The following is an 18459-nucleotide window of genomic DNA, read 5'->3' as shown; positions in this document are numbered from 1 at the left end:
TTAAGTCTCTTTCCCCTTGACTGCCTTGTATTCTAACCCAGCGCACTTCTGTGTGCCCCTCCTTTGACTCTGTGCTACCAGGTGAGGATGTGTATTCCTCCTTAATGTAGAGCGGCACACACCCACCTTTCCTCCCTGTCCTGTCCCTCCTGTACAGCCTATATCCCTTGACATTCACCGCCCAGTCATGCGTTGTGTCCCACGTTTCAGTGATCCCCACTATGTCTGGGTTGGTGTCAGCTAGCAGGAGGGTAAGTTCCTCCTGCTTGTTTCTCATACTACGAGCGTTTGTGTAGAGGCATTTGAGGCCTCCTGTGGATGTGTGCACTGGCCCCCTAATCACAGCATTGCCCTGGCCCCCGTTGCTTACCTGTGTATATGTTCCGCTCATCGGTCTAGGCTGGGCTGTACTTGTGAGTGCTGCTTGGTTTAGCGGTCCAAGGCTTCCTCCTCCCTCATCTTCCCCTTCCCCCGACAAGCCTAGTTTAAAGCCCGCCGGAGGAGATCCGCCAACCTAGAAGAGAACACACACTTACCTTTAGGGGAAAGGTGGAGCCCATCCCACCCGAGCATGTCACTCGTTGTGATGTGCAGGTCGTTGTCAAGGAAGCCAAAGCCCGCCTCAAGACACCATTCCCGAAGCTGCCAGTTGGTCTCTGCGATGCATGTCTTATGCCGCCTTCCACGTCCACTCACTGGTAGAACAGAAGAGAATACTACCTTTGCACCTATCTCCTTCAGCACGCCCCCCAGAGCGTGGTAGTCCGCCATCAGGTGATCAGGACTTCCCCTGGCCGCATCATCAGTACCCACATGGATTAGGACCATGGGGTAGTAATCGGTGGGCTGGATCAGTACCTGGTGCATGCTCAGAAGGCAATACAAGGACTCATGTTCAGAATGTAGTTGTCTTTTATTGTAATTATAATGCCAAGGATGGATTTGCACTGCTCATAAAGCAACGGTGCCTATTCACCACAACCCCTTCAACAAATAGTTCTGCTGATGCTATACAGCCCTCTGTTGACATCTGTGGATTGCCCCCCAGAGAGTCTTAGACAAAACATTGTAGGTCATCACTTGACACTATTCAGGGAGCTTTTATAGCACACTAATCTCTATTGTACAGTCTGAGCCCAATTTTGTACAGGTGCATGAGATACTAAAAGAGTATACATTTATCTAGTTCACACTGGTGCCTTGAGCCTAAGACTCACCAAAGTTATCACTCCAAGCCCTAGCTCCTATAAAGTGAATATAGGCTCATGAGCTCACTCTGACCAGCAGAGTTTTCTGAGTTTGCTGAACTCCTGCAAAAGGTATTTGTGAACAAACCACAAATTCAGTTCAACAGTAATCACAAATCCTTTGACTCATTTTCCACAAACATTTATGCCAGATAAATTTTGTTTGTGGGAAAGGAAAATGTTATGAGGACACATGCAAATGTCTTTGCACAAGGATTTGAGCTTGAAACATTCATGTGGCCTTACTAAAAGTACTTTGTGAACTAAGGGTCCAGCTAATCATAGAGCAGAAACAATATCATGTGACCCAGATGGCCAATCACATAGCATATTCTGAACACTCAAAGGACTAGCCCTGGCAAATTGTTTGTAAACAACCCACAAGCTGGAATATGTTTGCATAAAACATTCCTTGAATAATTTGCGATAATGAACAAAACCCTGTAAGTCAAAATCTGCTCATGGAATATTTGCAAACAAAAGGGAACTAGAGTTTTCACATAAATTGTTGTCTGCAAATACTTTTCTAGCTCAATTTGCACTTGCATACAAGAATATTATGCTACTGTCATGGTCTTTATTCATACAAACATAGGTTCAACTGCAAGGAAATGAATCATTACCAACAGATCCAGAAAGGTTCAGGGTAACCAGTCAGTAGCTGTGTCACTAATATAAAGATGATACGATATACTTAGGTTGTCTCTTTGTCAATGCCCAGTGAGATCTGTTTACTTTGTATGTGCATAGCTGAGTTCAATTTCTAAGCTGGGATCAGTGCAAGAAATCAAATGGCCCATTCAAACACAGTTTCATTAGCTATTAATTTGTGCTAGCATAAGTTAGAAAAGTGTGGGGGAGCAAACCATTGAAAAAGACAGACGGATGAGTTGAATGAAAAGAGGTAAAACAGGAAGTCATAAAGAAAAATACATGGAGGGAGGGGAACAGAAAGAAGGAAAAAGTTTGAGAAAGAAATACAAAAAAGATTAGCCTACATCCTTATATACGATTTTCCTTCAGTCATCTTCCATGTTTTTCAAGAAGGAATACACAATTCAATCAAATAACATTTGAATAAAGAGCATTTTTTGTTCCAATAAATGCTTCAGTTCCTTCAAATCTGGATAGCAATGTTTCTTCTTTCAAAAGTGCCTCCTGTTGATTCATAATAGATAATCCCCTGATTTCTGAGTTAGCTTCCTCTCCCTCTTTGCTGAAAAATTGAAGCAAAAGTTTTTGTTTCTTGTTTTGCTTCTCCAACAATGCTTGGAGAGCTACATTCCTAAGGGTAACAAGGTTTGTAATAACTGCAATTTAAATGTGCTAATGGAAATGCCAAAAAAATTGCATCTCATACAGATGAGGCTTGTTCTAAATTAAAACAAAGAAACTTCTGCAGCAGAGGCTTAGGGAAGGGAGGGGTTCTTTGCTTTTTCTTTCCCTTCTTGTTAGATGCTTAAGAAATCAGGCGGCTGTTTTGTGCTTCAGTGCAACAGCCTGTAACATGGATGGATCAGATAGTACAGACTCTGCCCTTCAGGCCTTAATAACCCAGAGCAATTTTTCCTTGTTAACAGTATAAAATGAACATTTTGTCAAAGCACAAATAGTATTAAGTTGCTTCAAAGCCCTTTTGCCTATATTAGTCAGAAACAACCACATCTGCCTGAAGAAGAATGGTGCTTTCCCACTCACATCCTCTTATTAGGATGAGGAATAGGTCTGAAGTTCAAGTGTTCAGATAGTTTAAAAACTCTCTGTAAGCAAGGCTTATTTATGTTGCATAACTGTTGACAATACTGAGTATTATTTTAGTAAACTATGGGCTACAGATTATAAATGATCACCAGCTAAGCTCCAGAGGGCACTTTGCATCCTGGAACTTGTAGTTTCTGTGGTCTGTATATTCTTGTCAAAGGTAAAGCTGTGACCATTTTGTTTGGTTTTTAGAAGGGCTCAGCTCTCATTTAACTATCCAGATCTTGAAATAAGCTCAGTCTGTTGGATGACTGTTAGTACTGAGCATCTTTCAAACTCAGCTACCTACGTGAAAGCTAAGATCTTTAGAAAATCTGATCCCATGACACCAAAAGTGAATCTGGTGCTTTGTTTTTTGCCAAAAACTAAGTGACTTCTTTTGGTTAGGCCTGTTTAAGTTTAATTTAGCTTCCAATTTTTACTGGAATGAAATACTCCATAAAATGAACGTACTACTTTCAAAAATTGATTGTTAAGAACATTAATACTAGTGCCTTTCCGGTAATGTCACCCCACAACGCTAAATTGTATTTGTAGTTTCTTTGAAATGCAACAGTCTATTTTATGCCCTGCCCAAAGCTGCTGAAAAACTGTGCATAGCCCCACACATGGTTGCATTTAAGCAGTGGAAGAAGTGGACCTCAAACGATTGTATTCTACATACAGCGCCACTTGCTATGGTAGCTTTCCATAGAATCCTGGTCCCCCACCCCCTATAAATCGTTAAGACAAAACTCAGTGGTTATCTTCACCGCCTGTCAGGAAGGAAGAAAAGGGTCAGCACAAGGCAGGGAAGGGACCATGAGTGGTAAAATCAGTTCATGTAATGGCAAATATGCACAGATTACTGCCCATCCTGGTGGACAACCCAGCTGACTGGAATCCATTTCCCTTTCATAATGTGTCTTAAAATATGCTGAGGAGCCATTGCCTGCCATCCCTGTGCCCCTGTCTCTGAGGAGGAGAACGCTGGCATGAAAGAACCATTGTCACCGGTATCTGCCACAGATTCCCAATAAATATCTGGGCACAGCAGAGAAGAGCGCATCACCAATCCTATCTATTTCCCCTGTTTTACTGCCTGGGTGTGGTTGCCCCAGATCCAATCACAAGCTTGTGCCTCAAGTTCCCTCTTTCCCTTGCTGACAATTTTTTCCTGTGCCTTAGGCCAGGCCCTGCTGACTGCCATTGATGTCTGGGAGTTTTCTCTGCTATGTTTGATTCCTGTCTGCATTGCACAGCAGAAAGTAGCATGAGGCTGTTAGAGGTCAATCATACAAATATAGTCTATCAATGTTTGTGCTCGTTAATATGAATGATTCCAGCAAACTTAAGAGAATGACTCGAAAGTAGTAGGTACTATGTTTGCAAGACTGGACCTACAGTTTTTAAATCACTAGAAGAAATCAATTCTGTGGGAAAGGTGATATATTCTCATTACTGTTACTATTGTGGTAGTGGTGGTTTGGTTTGGTTTGGTTTGGTTTTCATGCTAAGGGCATTAAGAAAGGCACTTATCTTTTCCATTTATTTGTTAAGACATTGTGTCAGAGTCAAAAACTCGAGAGTGGTTCCAGATTTTTTTTTAATGTATTAATAAATATTATTAAGAATGAACTTTATGGAATGACTGTTATGCAGTATTAATTAGAACATCACTGTGGGCCCAAAGGGGTTTTACTGGATTTATGACATTTAAGCACACACAAAATTACTGGGCAAAGTTGTAAGAGCAAAGCTTAAGCACACACAAAATTACTGGGCAAAGTTGTAAGAGCAAAGCTATTTCCACATATCATCAGTGGGTAAAAAGTGTGTGTGTGTGTGTGTGTGTGTGTGTGTGTGTGTGTGTGTGTGTGTGTGTGTGTGTGTGTGTGTGCGCGCGCACATACATATGTAGGATTTTTAAAAGTGATCTTTTGGGAAACACCTCCATGGGACACTCAGAAAAAGTGCTGAATGCTTTTGAAAGCCAAGCCCTTCATGGTGTCTCAAATTCACCACCTGGAAAGTAGGGAACTCCAAGTCACCAAGTTACTTTTGCAAATCTAAGCATGTAGATTGGTGTGCATATAATTAATTTATTTTCAGTATGTAGTATGCTATTCTATCTTCTATACACAATTTCAATTCTACACCACTCTATGCATCATTCTCTTGCTGTGCCTCATTTTTCATTAATTACATAATTATAAAAATGCAGTCTTTACGTAGAAATATTTCAAGAAGCATCTGCCCAAACAAAATATAAATTAAAGAAACAAGATTGCCACTGCACAAGAAAAGGTTAACAAAAACATGTTAGAAATTGAATTTGCGGTAAGTCTAAGGTGGTGTGTTTTGTTTGTTCATTTGTTTTTCTTTTGTCTCAAGTGGATTGTTTTAAACTGTACTTTCCAAACATCCTGGTTTCTTTTTTGTTTTTTTATCACGCACGTCTCCGAAGCATGATTTACAGGATTGGACTAGTTCTGAAAAAAATAATTACAATATGAATTTTATTTTAAGTCATCCACAATGGATAGCTATAGAAGCATTTTGTTCACCAAATAAATAAATATTGCAGTTACCCAAGTAGCACTGTACATATTTATTTTTAAATACATTGATATGCACAGGACCAGATTTTGCACCCAGAGACTTCTTGGAAGCAGCATCAGGCTCATTCACTAGCTAGCTAACAGGAGATAGTCAAGATGGATTTTTAGTCTATATTTATTTGCATCTATTTTTGCACACTGTAAACATTGATGCTACTTTTGAATTTGATTTCCTCTGTCACTAGCTTTTAACCTGAGAGAGAAAGCAATATGAGCCCTTGTCTCTTGTGTACTTTCATGATTCCTAAACCCATTCAGATCTGAGATACGTGGAGGCAGAGGGTCTGCTTAATAGGAAATTATTCCCTAGTATTTTCTGCCTGGCTTGGATTTCCTTTCTTTCTAGTATTTTTAGTTCCTGAGATAAAAAAGCCCTTCGTTTATTTGTGTTGTAAGACAATCCACCAAATAAAGCATGGATGACTGGGAGACTTTTTTCAATGAAAGGTCCAGTTTAACTGGTTCACTCTTAATTTAATGAATGGCTTTTTCCTTCAGACAGGGGGAGACAGCCACAGATATTTAAAAAGACACAAAAGCCAATACAGGGCTGTTTTATGTTAGTTTCTTTTCTTAAAACATTTGTTTTTAACTTGAAATGTTCAAGGCAGAACTTGCAGAGCGCAAATCCTTCCTTTATAGAAACAGAAGTGTTTATATAACCCATGATAAATAATGAAATGTATCCATCAACTCTACTTCTTTTCTTTCATTTATTATTTGTATCTAGAATCTAACATGCTATTATTTGATTAGGACTCAAAATTAAATCTTTATTATATATTGAATTTCTTTCTTCCTTTTTTTATTCCTTCCTTTCTACAGAAAGCTGTAAAATCTAACCTGTTTCTCTATTTCTATGTTATATAAAGAGCTCCATACTACCAGCTTTAGTACAATTTTCTGCCCTGCTTGAAAGTATTTCGACATAAAACATGACCATTTTCTGCCATCAGCTTCTGCCTACAGTTCCAGACCAAATGGTAATTGCTGTGTATTTCTACCAAAGACTATTTCCTCTCTTTCTCATTCTCCAACATTCATTTTAAACAAACAAAGCAAAGAACATAACAAAAATGGGAGGAGAGGGGGAACCAACAAAACAAGTCATCTAATATATTCCAGAATTTAAAAAAAAACAAAACAACAACAACAAAAAACGCTTTACAGTGAAAAAAAGAAGGGAAATTTCATATTTTGTTTTCTGCCTTTCTGGTGGTTTGTCCTTGTTGCAGAAATAAAATATTACAAATGGAAAACAGAGAGAGAAAAAAAAAAGCTTGTTTGATTTCCCCTTTTCATTTCCTTTGCTGAAATACTGGTTTGGAACATCTGAAGAGAGAAAGGTTTGCAAAGTCAAATATTTGTTGTTGTTGTTTAAATGATGAATTAAACTAGTGCTGGTTATGTAGGAGTTTGTGGTATAACAGCGCCCCCTGGAGCTCAGGATGGAACAGTTCCGTCTTTCTTTGATTTACCTCTTTTTAACTTGTTTTTCTTACAGCACTGGAGAGAGAAGGAAAGGGAACTTTTCAAACACTCTCAGGACCTTTCCTGCTTAGTGCTGGCCTGGATAGAGGAGGTTGTAAGAATAACTTCCTAGTTATTTCAGTTAGTTAAAAAAAATTCCACTTTTTCCTTCCCTTAATCCCACTGTACTTAAGATTTGACCTTGGATACTTCCAAAAGACTTTAATCTCCAATATGCTTAAATTGTGGGGGAGGAGGGGAAAGGAGGGGACAGTGAGTGAGTGAATGTGCATGCACGTGTGTATTATTTGGATTTTTGTGATAGTGACTTCCAGACCTCAATTAAAAAAAAAAAATCTCTTTTCTGCAGAAAAGTAATTTTATCTTTAAAACTCAGCCAAGAAAAGTGTGTCATTTAATGAATCTAGTCTGCCAGAAGCTGTGAACAAAAAATGTGTTGTTGTTTTTAAATGTGTTGCTTTGCAATAGAATCCAGTATTTTTATATAATTCTCATTTTTAAAAAGTAGTGAGAAACAAGCTAATGCTTATATTCCACTCTGTGTGCATTGTTATAACTACAAATATACATTGCTATAACTCCAAATATTTCAGTGGCATTTCAGAGTTGTAAAACAGAGTTAGATTTGATTTTATTTTATTCTAACAGTGTTTCTCAATTTTAGAGTGTAAGATTCCATTTTATTGCTTCATTAGAACCAGTCTGTTCTTTAAGTGCAAATCAAACAGTAGGCTATACTTGTTACTTAGACTGAGACCACATATTTTGCTTATTTGATTAAAAGGGATACAGAGGTAATATTAATTAATTTTCTCTCTTATACGTTATCATATATTTGGTCAATTAAGCGTTTTAGAACATGTCAGATTGATGTTATTCCTGCAGTGTGTATAATTCTAGTGTTACTGTCCTCATTGCATTTTACTAAGCATTACATAAGTATTCTTCCTTCATAAACCTATTTTTTTCCATGGGAGCCTGGGTGGCAAAAATTTACTTCAGCATGAAACATGAGTATATATAAAGTCTTGTACTGATGTACACACGTTATTCTTGGTAAAAGGAAATGCTGATTTGCCAATTCTTAAGTTATTAATGCAAGATGTTTATTTGCATTTTATTTTTTTTATTTTAGTTCTGAGCACTTTTCCCCCATTGTGTAAATCTCAAACTTTACATTAAAAAAACACCCCTTGAAACATCTCAAGTGATTCCAGTACTTTGCAGTTTAATTTGTTTTGGTATTTCAGCTCCTTGAATGAAATGTACCTAAGAAACCCAACATCAGCATAATAATAATGGTTCAGAATGGAAATGTGTATGGATATCCTATACAGTGAAATGTATGATTATTACTGAAGACAGAGGCATGATGAAAAACAAAGAACAAAAAAAAAAAAAGCAGCCAAACAAAGACTCTTTTCTTAGAGAAAGATACAGTCTTCACCCCTAAGGGGTAAAAAAGAAGTCAAAATTCTCATGCTAAGAATTTTTCAAATCACTTTTCAGAAGGATTCTTACTGAGAGTTTACTACTCCATTGGTGAGGAAGGTTACTTTCGAGTAAATAAGAAATATTTGTCAAATGTGCCGGGAAACGCACATAGAACAATTTTCAACTTTTAGTGAGGATACAGCAGCATAACATGCATCAGGCAAAAGGAATTGCAGTTTATAGACTGCATACAAGCACACACACACAGATATACACATAGATTACATACACAAATAAAGATTATGCAGCCTGACAATTTTATCTGGAATATTTCTTCATGCTCTCTATGAAGTAAGAGCCTTTCAGTCAGTACACAAACAGGGCCTTAGCCAATGCTTGTGAAAACCTTTCCATTGACTTTCATAGAAGTGGGATCTAATTCCACATAATGGCTCCTGCTAGGAAGCATGAGGCCTGATTCTGATCTCTCTCACACTCATTTTATACAAACTCACTCCACTGACTTCAAGAGAATTACTCCTAAATTCTGATCTCAGACAAGAAACTGGCTAACTGGCTCCAGAGTCAGCCTCTAAAATGCTGCACTGTCAATGACATTTGAAAAATGATCCTATGTATTTAGTCCAACGAGATTCCTCTATGGGGGAAAGGCATTTCTTGGTCCAAAACAATAGTTTAGATAATATTAGTTGGAAATTGTAAACCAAAATAGTTTTATTTAAAGCTGCCTGGAAACCATAGTAGATTTTCCTAAGAAAAATTCTTCTCAAACACAGATAATATTTCTCCAATGGCTGATGTCCTGGCTGCAAAAATAAACAAACTTTGTGCATCTTACGACATTCTGGGAAAGATATCTTACTATTCTTTTTATGGAAATTAAATACCATTTTTAGGGTTGTGGCACAAACCAACAAAAGTCAGGAAATGTAGACTTAGGGCTGACAGTCCAACCTTACCGCTCTCATGATTGTGCTTTTTCCCACAAACTCATTCACAATAGTGTAAGGCAAGGAGGGAATATCAACCCTAACTTACGTTTCCTGGCTTCTGCTAGCTGATGTCCGAAACCTCATTGTTATTTAAGCATAGGCTGGGCTGTTTTGTGTTTTAGGTCTCTATTATGCATGCATGAACACAAAATATATTTAATTATGAAGAGTATTGTAAGATACTAAGCAATGAGTCTTGCATGATTAAAAAAAAGACGATGTTTTCACTTCTACATTAAGAAAGTAAGGATAAACTAACAGGAATGGAGCAGAGAGAGAGAGAGAGAGAGAGGCTGCTTTCTGTCATTAATACTATATAATCTGTTGTATTATTTACCCTCACAAAGCGTTTTGGGTTACAGTGTGTGCTAAGGACACTAACATTATATAAAAAGAAGGCCCCAATCCTGCAAAGTTTAAGCATGTGAGTGACTTTACTCAACCAAATAGGTCCACTTCTAGCATTTCGTCTGAAACTAGTACTACATAAAAAGGAGAGAAAGAGAGAAGCCCAGAGAGCTTGCAGTCTCTTGCTCATTAATTTGGTGCTGAGCTCTTCATTATGACTAAGTAATGAAAGATTGAACCTACAGGTTTTGTCCATTTTGATTCTATGCAAGTCCTGCACATTTTCTCTAGCTAAGTGTTTAAAGTTTAACTGTATTTCAGCATCTGTGGAATGGCGCTTGTGCCTGTAGGAGTTCCCAGTGTGTAAGTAGTTATTCATTAAAACAGGCTCTATTGCACTCACAATTTATTTCTGCATTTTTTAAAATACAAGCAAAGAGCTTTTTTAAACGTGTTTCATTGAATCTGTCATACACCTTGACATTTTAGTTATTTAGCAGAGGGTTTTTTCACTGGAGAAAAGAAGCTCTTTCTTGAAAGAGAGGTTTAGAGGAAAAAATCCTTTTAGAAAGGGTTGTGGCAAGGGGAGGAGGGGGGCAGGGGCTTTATTTTCTAAAGCTCAAATTCCAAAGGAGGAAGACGGAGAGAAATAGGAACTGAAACTAATTTACCTACATTCCTTTGTCACTGCTTGGCCCTTGACTAGTAAATGATTCCTTTCACTAGCCAATAAAACCAAATCAAAAGCAGGCTTAGGGAGCAAGGGGGGTACAAGAGAAGGGGGATCAACTTAAACTTTGACAAAAAAAAGCAAACTTGCTACTCTTGCCTAGCAGAAGCTCTTGGGAGCTGCAGTCCTACTCCATAGTGTTAAGTGCCCAGCATTAGCACAGTGGACAAGACAGACTGACTCTACCTGATACCTTGCAGTTAAGGTTCAAAGAAAGGCATTGCAGCTATGCCATTGCTTTAAATTATGAGGGACAGATCACAGCTTCCTGTCTCAGCTTGAATGGCTGTCCCAGAAGCTCTGCTGATTTAGACTAGCAGCTGTCCCATCTAACTGTTTTAGAGATGGAGTCTCTTTTTTGGAAGGCATGACTTACTACAGTACCATTGCTATGCAGTCAGCGTATCATAGAGATCTAGTCATCAACATCCTGCGATTACTTAATACAGAAAGGTATAACTACTATAATGCTGAAGGGTCCAGAAGCTCCAATATGGAATCAGGGCCCTGTCATGGTAGGTGCTACAAAGATATCCAGTTAAAAACAATCCTGCCCAGAAAATTTACATTTTAAACAGACAAGAGAGTTGGAGGGTGGGGGAAAGACCAGGACAGATGCACGGACCAGGACAGATGTAGAATGGGTAACACTGACGCATGGAAATAATGTATGGAAATAAACAGTGTTCAGTTCTAAAGTCTAATGTTTCCACCTTATGTGTATATGTAGCTATTATCTGATTTAGCAGGAGCAAAGATGTAATCAAAGCATTTAGGATTCTAGGTATTAATATTTTTAAGTTGTTTTTTTTTAATTTGACCATACCAATTGTGCTTTAACAAAAAAGGATCTCAGGCAAAGGGAACGTAGCTTCCTTGAGATCAAACAGGGAGCCTGTGAGAGAAATGGGAAATGATGCTAGATCTGTGGAAGTGCCAGTCTAATGCCTTACCACTGCTAGACCTTCCTGCTTGTTAGCAAAAACCTATGAAAGGCTGAACCCACTCAGTACTCACTGAATTCAGTGGGAGTTGAGGACAGTCAGAATTTTTCAGATTCAGACCTTGTTTTGTAGTACATTATTGGAAGAGGCATCCTCTACCTGATTAGAAAGAACATGTGGGCAGCTGTCAGATACAGTATTAACCAGGTAAAGAATTAGACGAATTATAAGGTCAGCTTCTTATTTCTTCTAAGAGTATAAACTTGGGTCTAAACAGGAGCTGCCAAAGAAGTAAAACAAATCTGATCACTTTAGGTAAGGAAACACATTCAATCTTCCAAGGAGAAACTACAGACATTTCTTTTTCAATCCATTCATGTGGTAGGTAAGCAGGAGTAGTTACCAGCATATTATAGCTAAATAAAGTCTCCAAGATTAAATGAGTCTATGGCAGAGTTGGACTTGGAGCACAGTAGTTTCTGGCACTCAGTTCTGCATGCCATCCATTGGTCTCTGCCGCTTCTAGTCTGAGAGATAAAGAGACATAGTTAGACATATTAATCTGAAGGTAAGTAGAAGGCAGAGTAGATTTGCACCTTACAGACTTAATAAGAGAGACAGAGAATACATACATGCATACAAACATACATGCACGCATACACATATACATATATATGTATACACACACATATAGATATATCTATATGTATATTTGTGTGTATGTATATGTAAATGTGTGTGTGTGTGTATTCCCTCTCTCTCTCTCATTATATATCATAAACTTCATTGGGCTGAAGCTCACTGTATCAGAGTGGTAAAGACAGAGTGAAGAAGGACATTTATCTGAAGAGCCAACCATGTATTTAGAGGCAGCTTGGGACTAAGAATCACAGGCACATGTTGGGGTAACTACAGAGGTTTGTTCCTAAAAGGTACTTTTTGGCAGGTGTAGCAGGTACCTATGTGTGGCTTACCAGTTTTATTTTTTAACCTGACCTTCCATTTTTCACTGGGGTAGCTGGTGTCCCAGTGGTGAGTTCCTAGTGTGGCCTGCAGGTTTGTGCCTGGCCCATTGGCAGACTGGGGAAGATCTCTGGTGGCTCTCCTGCCTCTGCAGAATGTTGCCAACGATAACCTGCAGTCATTAATTGTAGCCCCAGAATGGCAGGTAGCAAGCACTCTGTTTCCTATTCTAGGGCTGTACCTAATGCTTCTGCAGTTGTACCAGACTCCAGCAGCCCAAACAATGGCCTGGAGGCTGGATGGCAGCCCAACTCGCTGCTCCATAGAGAACATAATTATGATCCAAGTATGACAGTGCTTCATGCTGTCACTGGACCATTTGGCCATCCTGTTTCTTTTGCATCAGACACCTGAATCCCATATTCAACCTAAAAGTATGTCTATATCTCTATTTTGGGTCAAGATGAAATTTGAAATTAAGCTATCTTAAGTTGTTCCTTCCTATATACATTATATTGCAATGGCAATATGGGAAGCACAAAGAGAGAGACAAGTAGATTCAAGACTGATTCCTAGAAGAACAAGAATAGGAAATTCAGGTGAAGCCCTTCTAAAAACTACTTGCTTCTCCATCTGTGCATCGTTCTAATTTTTGCAGTAGAAACAGGAAAAACCCTATATCCCAGAACTACCCCTGCCTATAGTATAGCCTATACATGCACAATAGCTTCAGCATCATCTTTTTCCCAAATTCTCAAGGATCACTCTAATGAATACCAGCAACTTGTGATCTCCAGTGTGATCTCTAGGCAACATGTGAAATTCTGTCCCAGGGTAGCAGCAATACCTTTAGAACTGAACCTTGATACTTTCTATACATCCTTACATCAGTTCCTCTGTATTTCTGTTAGACAGGCACATTTGCAGCCAGGGAACAACATTAACAATATGCTTGTGCAAAGTTCCTATGGCATGACCTGGTAGCTTCCCTGTAGAACCAGTTGCCCTGATTAGTACATGAGATTAACTTCTCAGTGGCTGCCTCTGCTGACTTTCTCCCTTTTGGTTCTCCAGTTATATTGAGGGGTAATGTTTTATATAGGGGTCCTATTTCTAGTCAAGTGATATCAATATATGGTATGCTTTATTCTCTCACATAAAATGTAAGCCCTTTTTTCCTCAGAATCACCCCCAAATTTGGGGTGTATGTTTTAAGCAGGGAAGCTGTTTTCTTCACTAGAAGAGAAGCATATTTGGAGACATTGTGCATGCCATGCAGCTGCCAAGATGGATACCACTTGTGTCTTCTCAGCAAACTAGAGGCAGAGTGCTGAATTAGCTCTCTCACAGCAATAGCTATTGGATAAGCACCGTAGCTTGTGCCCAGGATTGCCAACCCAGTAATTTATTTTTACTGAAAATCTTCAAACTTTTTTCTGACAACCAAACTTTTTTTACTGACATATGTTTTACAGAAGGTAAATGTAACCTTTCTGCCAGGCTCTGGGTCGCAGTAACAAGGCAGATTCACATTTACGGGTTTGACACCAATTTTCTAAATTTGGCTTGAGCCCCCACCGTTACACCTTGATACCCCTAACCATGCTGCCCCCGCCTCTACCAGTCCCACTTCTACTGGTTCTGACATGAACCCCCACCTGCTGCCTCTCCCCTTTCCCGGCCCCATAGGTCCATCCAGGCCATGCTGAACACTCTGTGTTTCCTGAAGGACTTATTCTATGTCACAGACTCACCCATGACTCTGGAAAAATCTCTTTTTCTACATTCTGCCTTCTAAAAAATAACGTGCATGCTTTATTTGGGGTATGTTGTATGTGAGGAACCAGAGTAAAATTCTTAGCACTTCTGCGGATGGATGGTCAAATAACTGGATAGACAGACTGGAAAAAAAGATTAGTTGATTAATTATATACTGCTTAATCTATTATTCTCCACTCGCAAAGTATCCTAGGTAGAATCCTCCAAGGTAGGCATAGCATTATACGCTACAGTCACTATTTCTGAATACCAGCAGAATTCTATCAGAAGACTAAGAATATTACTTCTCTTGTAAAAGTCTTGTTATATTTTCAAAAAATCTTACTGACACAATACAGCCCTAAAGTTTGAAAATGTGTCTGTAAGGAAGAATGTCCTATTTTTGTTACAAGTATTCGGTGTTACTCAATGGACCTATTCCTGCTAAGCACGAAAGCTCCTGCAAAACACGTGAGATTTCAAAGATAAAGGAGTGTGCTTAATGCATATCACTCAGCAGTCATTTTTATCCATAGATGCCAAGCTGTTTTGCAATGATTATAAATGTTTTTAGTCCAATATTTGACAAGTGGAAATGGAGGGAGAGAAGTGAAGAGAATTGCCCAATGCCACAAATCTAGTTTGTGGAAAAATTGTAATTTGTGAAATTGCTTTTCCCCATATTCCTCAGATGGAGCTTGCTCTTTCTTTTAATTACAGTGCAAAGAATTTTAATTGTTTTATGGAGTTAGCTTGAGTGTATATATGCTAGAATAACAATAAAAAAACTAGCTGAAGGCATGGGTGATGCTGCTCAGATTCCTTGTTCTACCCATTTGACACCTCTCATTGCCCTGTGTCACAGAGTGGTCTACCCTCTTTAGGTCTGGTGGTGCTCTCACTCACTTCCATTTTCTGCTTTATAACTGGGATTTTTTCAAAGACCCCTAAGGGGAATTAGTTGCCAGTCTCCTGTTATATTTAAATTTTGGTTCTTAAATTCTTTTCAATCATTTGAAAATCCCAGTCTCCCTGTTTTGGGGAATTGTTGGTATTCATGAATGTGAGGAACTGAACCAAAAAGCCAAGAAGGCGGCACAGTTTAGAAGCACTACCTCAGTTTCCTATTTACAACTGCAAACAGAGCACAGGAGTCAACGAGCTTTGGCCTGGGATGATTGCTCAAATATTAGACATATAAGGCCATGTGGTATGATGTATTTCCAAAGAATACAAACAAAAAATACTCAGTAGAGTCCTGAAATGTCAGGCTCTTTATGGTGAATGTTCTGAGACTGACTTAAATTTGCTGATGAAATCTGCTTGCCTGTAACTGATTATTATTTTGAATGCATTGTGATTTCAAAACTAGCAAATACCAACTGTGGATTGGAAAGCTTCTGTTGTATTGCAGCATGGAAGGTACATGTCACTAGAGGTTCTGTCAACTGATATTGGTTTTACTGTGACATTTCAGGAATTTGCTAGCAACTACCAGTACAGGCTAAGTCCTTCATTAAATTATCCACACAGTAACAGGGTGGATAGAAGAGCTGTTTTCAAAGAATGAGCCATCTCATAGTGATAAAAAACAGACAGCAATTAAATTACCTGTTATAGATATTTTATATCTGGCACTGTTGGGTCTTAGCAATATATCACTTCTGACTTCTTCAGTAGAGATGCTAATGAGCAAACAAGCAAGGACTTTAAACATAAAAACTTCATTATGTGCCTGTACCTTATGTACCTGATATTCAAATTCACTTTGGAGAAATCAATGCAAACCAAAATTTACTATGCAAAACAAATTAATTTGCTGTCCAGCCATGCAACACGGAGACCTGGAAAGAGATTGTAACAGCTAGATTCAAGCAAAAATCACTATCCCCCAACAGAGCCATAATCATATCATGGAAACATACAGTTACAGGCCTCAGAGAAATCATAGCAAGACATCTGAAACATTGGAAGAATCTTTCGTTGCTTCATGCAACGAAAAAAGGTGGCAAAAGCTAGATTCCTCCAGGCATGGATTTTGAATCCACACAAATCTGAATTACAGATAGTAGTCTCTGCGAGAACCAGGTTCACCCAGATCTCCCACTCCAATCAAGATGGAGCAATAGTGTAGCAGCAGGATGAAGGAGCACTAGTCACAGATGCCTCTTTGGAGGGTAACTCCAGAATGGCAGCACCAGGGGAGCCTGAACCCCAGCAGCTGCAGCCAGGCAGGATGCATGGAACCAGCTCCAGCTCCAGCCCCAGCAAGACAGCACGCAAGGACTGAGCTGCTGTCGGGTAACACCCTCCTGTTCTTTGCCCCTGCTCCCCTCAACCCTTCCTCCAACCTCCCCTCCACTCTCCACTGCTCTCAGGTGCTTCTCTTTTTCCCTCCCACCTCGTCTCTGTCCAGGGTGTAAAAATCATTCACCTCTGAGCTGGAAACCTTATTGTGCTAGATGATGTGGTCTTTTCTTGACAAACTTTGGCTGAAGCAGACAAGTAACAAAAGAAATTCACCACTATTGTTAAATTAATACATTTTGAGGTGTATTTTTTTACAATGTATTTGTAAAAAGTTCCTGAAACAGACATGGGAGAGGGAAAAGGAGCTTTTCTATCACATTAATACAAAGCCCACAATTTGTTCCCCAAATGTGACAATGGAAAGATAATACAAAATTCCTTTCCTGATATGTTTACATCCACTGTCTTGTTTATTCTCAGATCAGAACCAATAAGGCTGGTGTCATTCAGTCTTATCTGGTTATAGAAACTTTGGAATATTAAAGCCATTTTGTCATCCAAACTTAATTATACAGAACTTTTAAAGCTAGAAAATAATGACAATATCCCTGAAGATGGACTAGTTCTCCTTGCCCTCCCTAATCTTCTTTGTCTCTACATGTGTTAATCCTGGAGTCTGTAATTTAATGGAGCAAGACACATCTCAAGATTTTGCAGAGGTCATTATCTCCAGTGATATTTGTAAACTTGCCTTCAAGACACAGCCATTTTAATATCATCACATACATACTCTACAAGATAAATTTCATGTGGAAAGTACACAAAGAACCTTAGCCCCTGGGGACAATGTTTTAATATATGACACAGAACAAAGAATGGGTAATTCATAGAAGATGCACATAGCACAAAAGGGTTCTGTGCAGCTAGTCATGAAGCTGTACAATTCCTTGAGCAAAAGGTTGGAAGGAAATGTCTTAAACGAGCCAGTACTGGCCATGCAGTGTCAGCTGGGAAGGAGTTCCTCCCTTTATGTGGGGAAACCATGAGTGTTAGGTTGACATGGGACAACCCCTGGCCAGAGGGCTTGACTGAGGTTATGGAAGAAGAGTTTAAAATCTTGTTGTTAGAATACATCCAGGGGGGGTGGGGGGAAACTGTCAGTGCCCAATGAAATTATCCACATCCATTGTTGTCTCCTCTTCCTCCTCTAATCAAGGCCGTCACTGAAGGGAATAAAGCAGAGAGTGTATGCACAGGAGTGCGTGGATTCAGAAGGTCATGCTTTTCTCTGAAGAGTATAGCTTTGTCCCATGACTAGTAAGCTGACCACTGAGGTGTGGGGATGAGAGTGAGGGGAAGGGAAGGCTTACTGCTGCCACTGCCATTGCTCTGCAACAGCAGTCCCATGACCAGGCTCCTGGGGTGCCAACTCTGGTGCCTTGTTTACTCCCTCCCCACTGCTCCATCCCAATACTGGGCTGTGCCTGCTCTGACAAAGGCTCCTCAGGGGGCAGAGGTGGAGGAAAACCTTTTCTCTTGCTCCACTCCTTCCTGGCCCCTCAGACACACTGCTTGGTGTGAGGCTGCCCTACCCAGGGATGATTGTGGTGCCCGCTCCTAGTCAGCACCCAGGGCTTGGGTCCCACTCACCCCACCCTAGTAACACTACCAGATATACAAACTTACTAAATTTACTATATATTAACACTGGAATTATTGGACAGGGAGGCTAACATTTGATCAGCCATTGCCATCACTGTGTTTTTTCAGTGCCAGAAAATTAGAGGTCTGATGCAGTCCTTTCCAATCACCCCTCTATGGAGAAAATCATAGTAGACTACTGCCTTAACCTTTTGGTACCAACTATGGTCACGAGTTCATATTCCAGAAACATAGTACTGAGCAAAGCATCCTAACCCA

Source organism: Gavialis gangeticus, unplaced genomic scaffold (assembly GCF_001723915.1).
Source record: "Gavialis gangeticus isolate Ggan-Ray unplaced genomic scaffold, GavGan_comp1, whole genome shotgun sequence".
Classification (NCBI taxonomy): Eukaryota; Metazoa; Chordata; order Crocodylia; family Gavialidae; genus Gavialis; species Gavialis gangeticus.
This window is presented reverse-complemented; position numbering follows the sequence as displayed.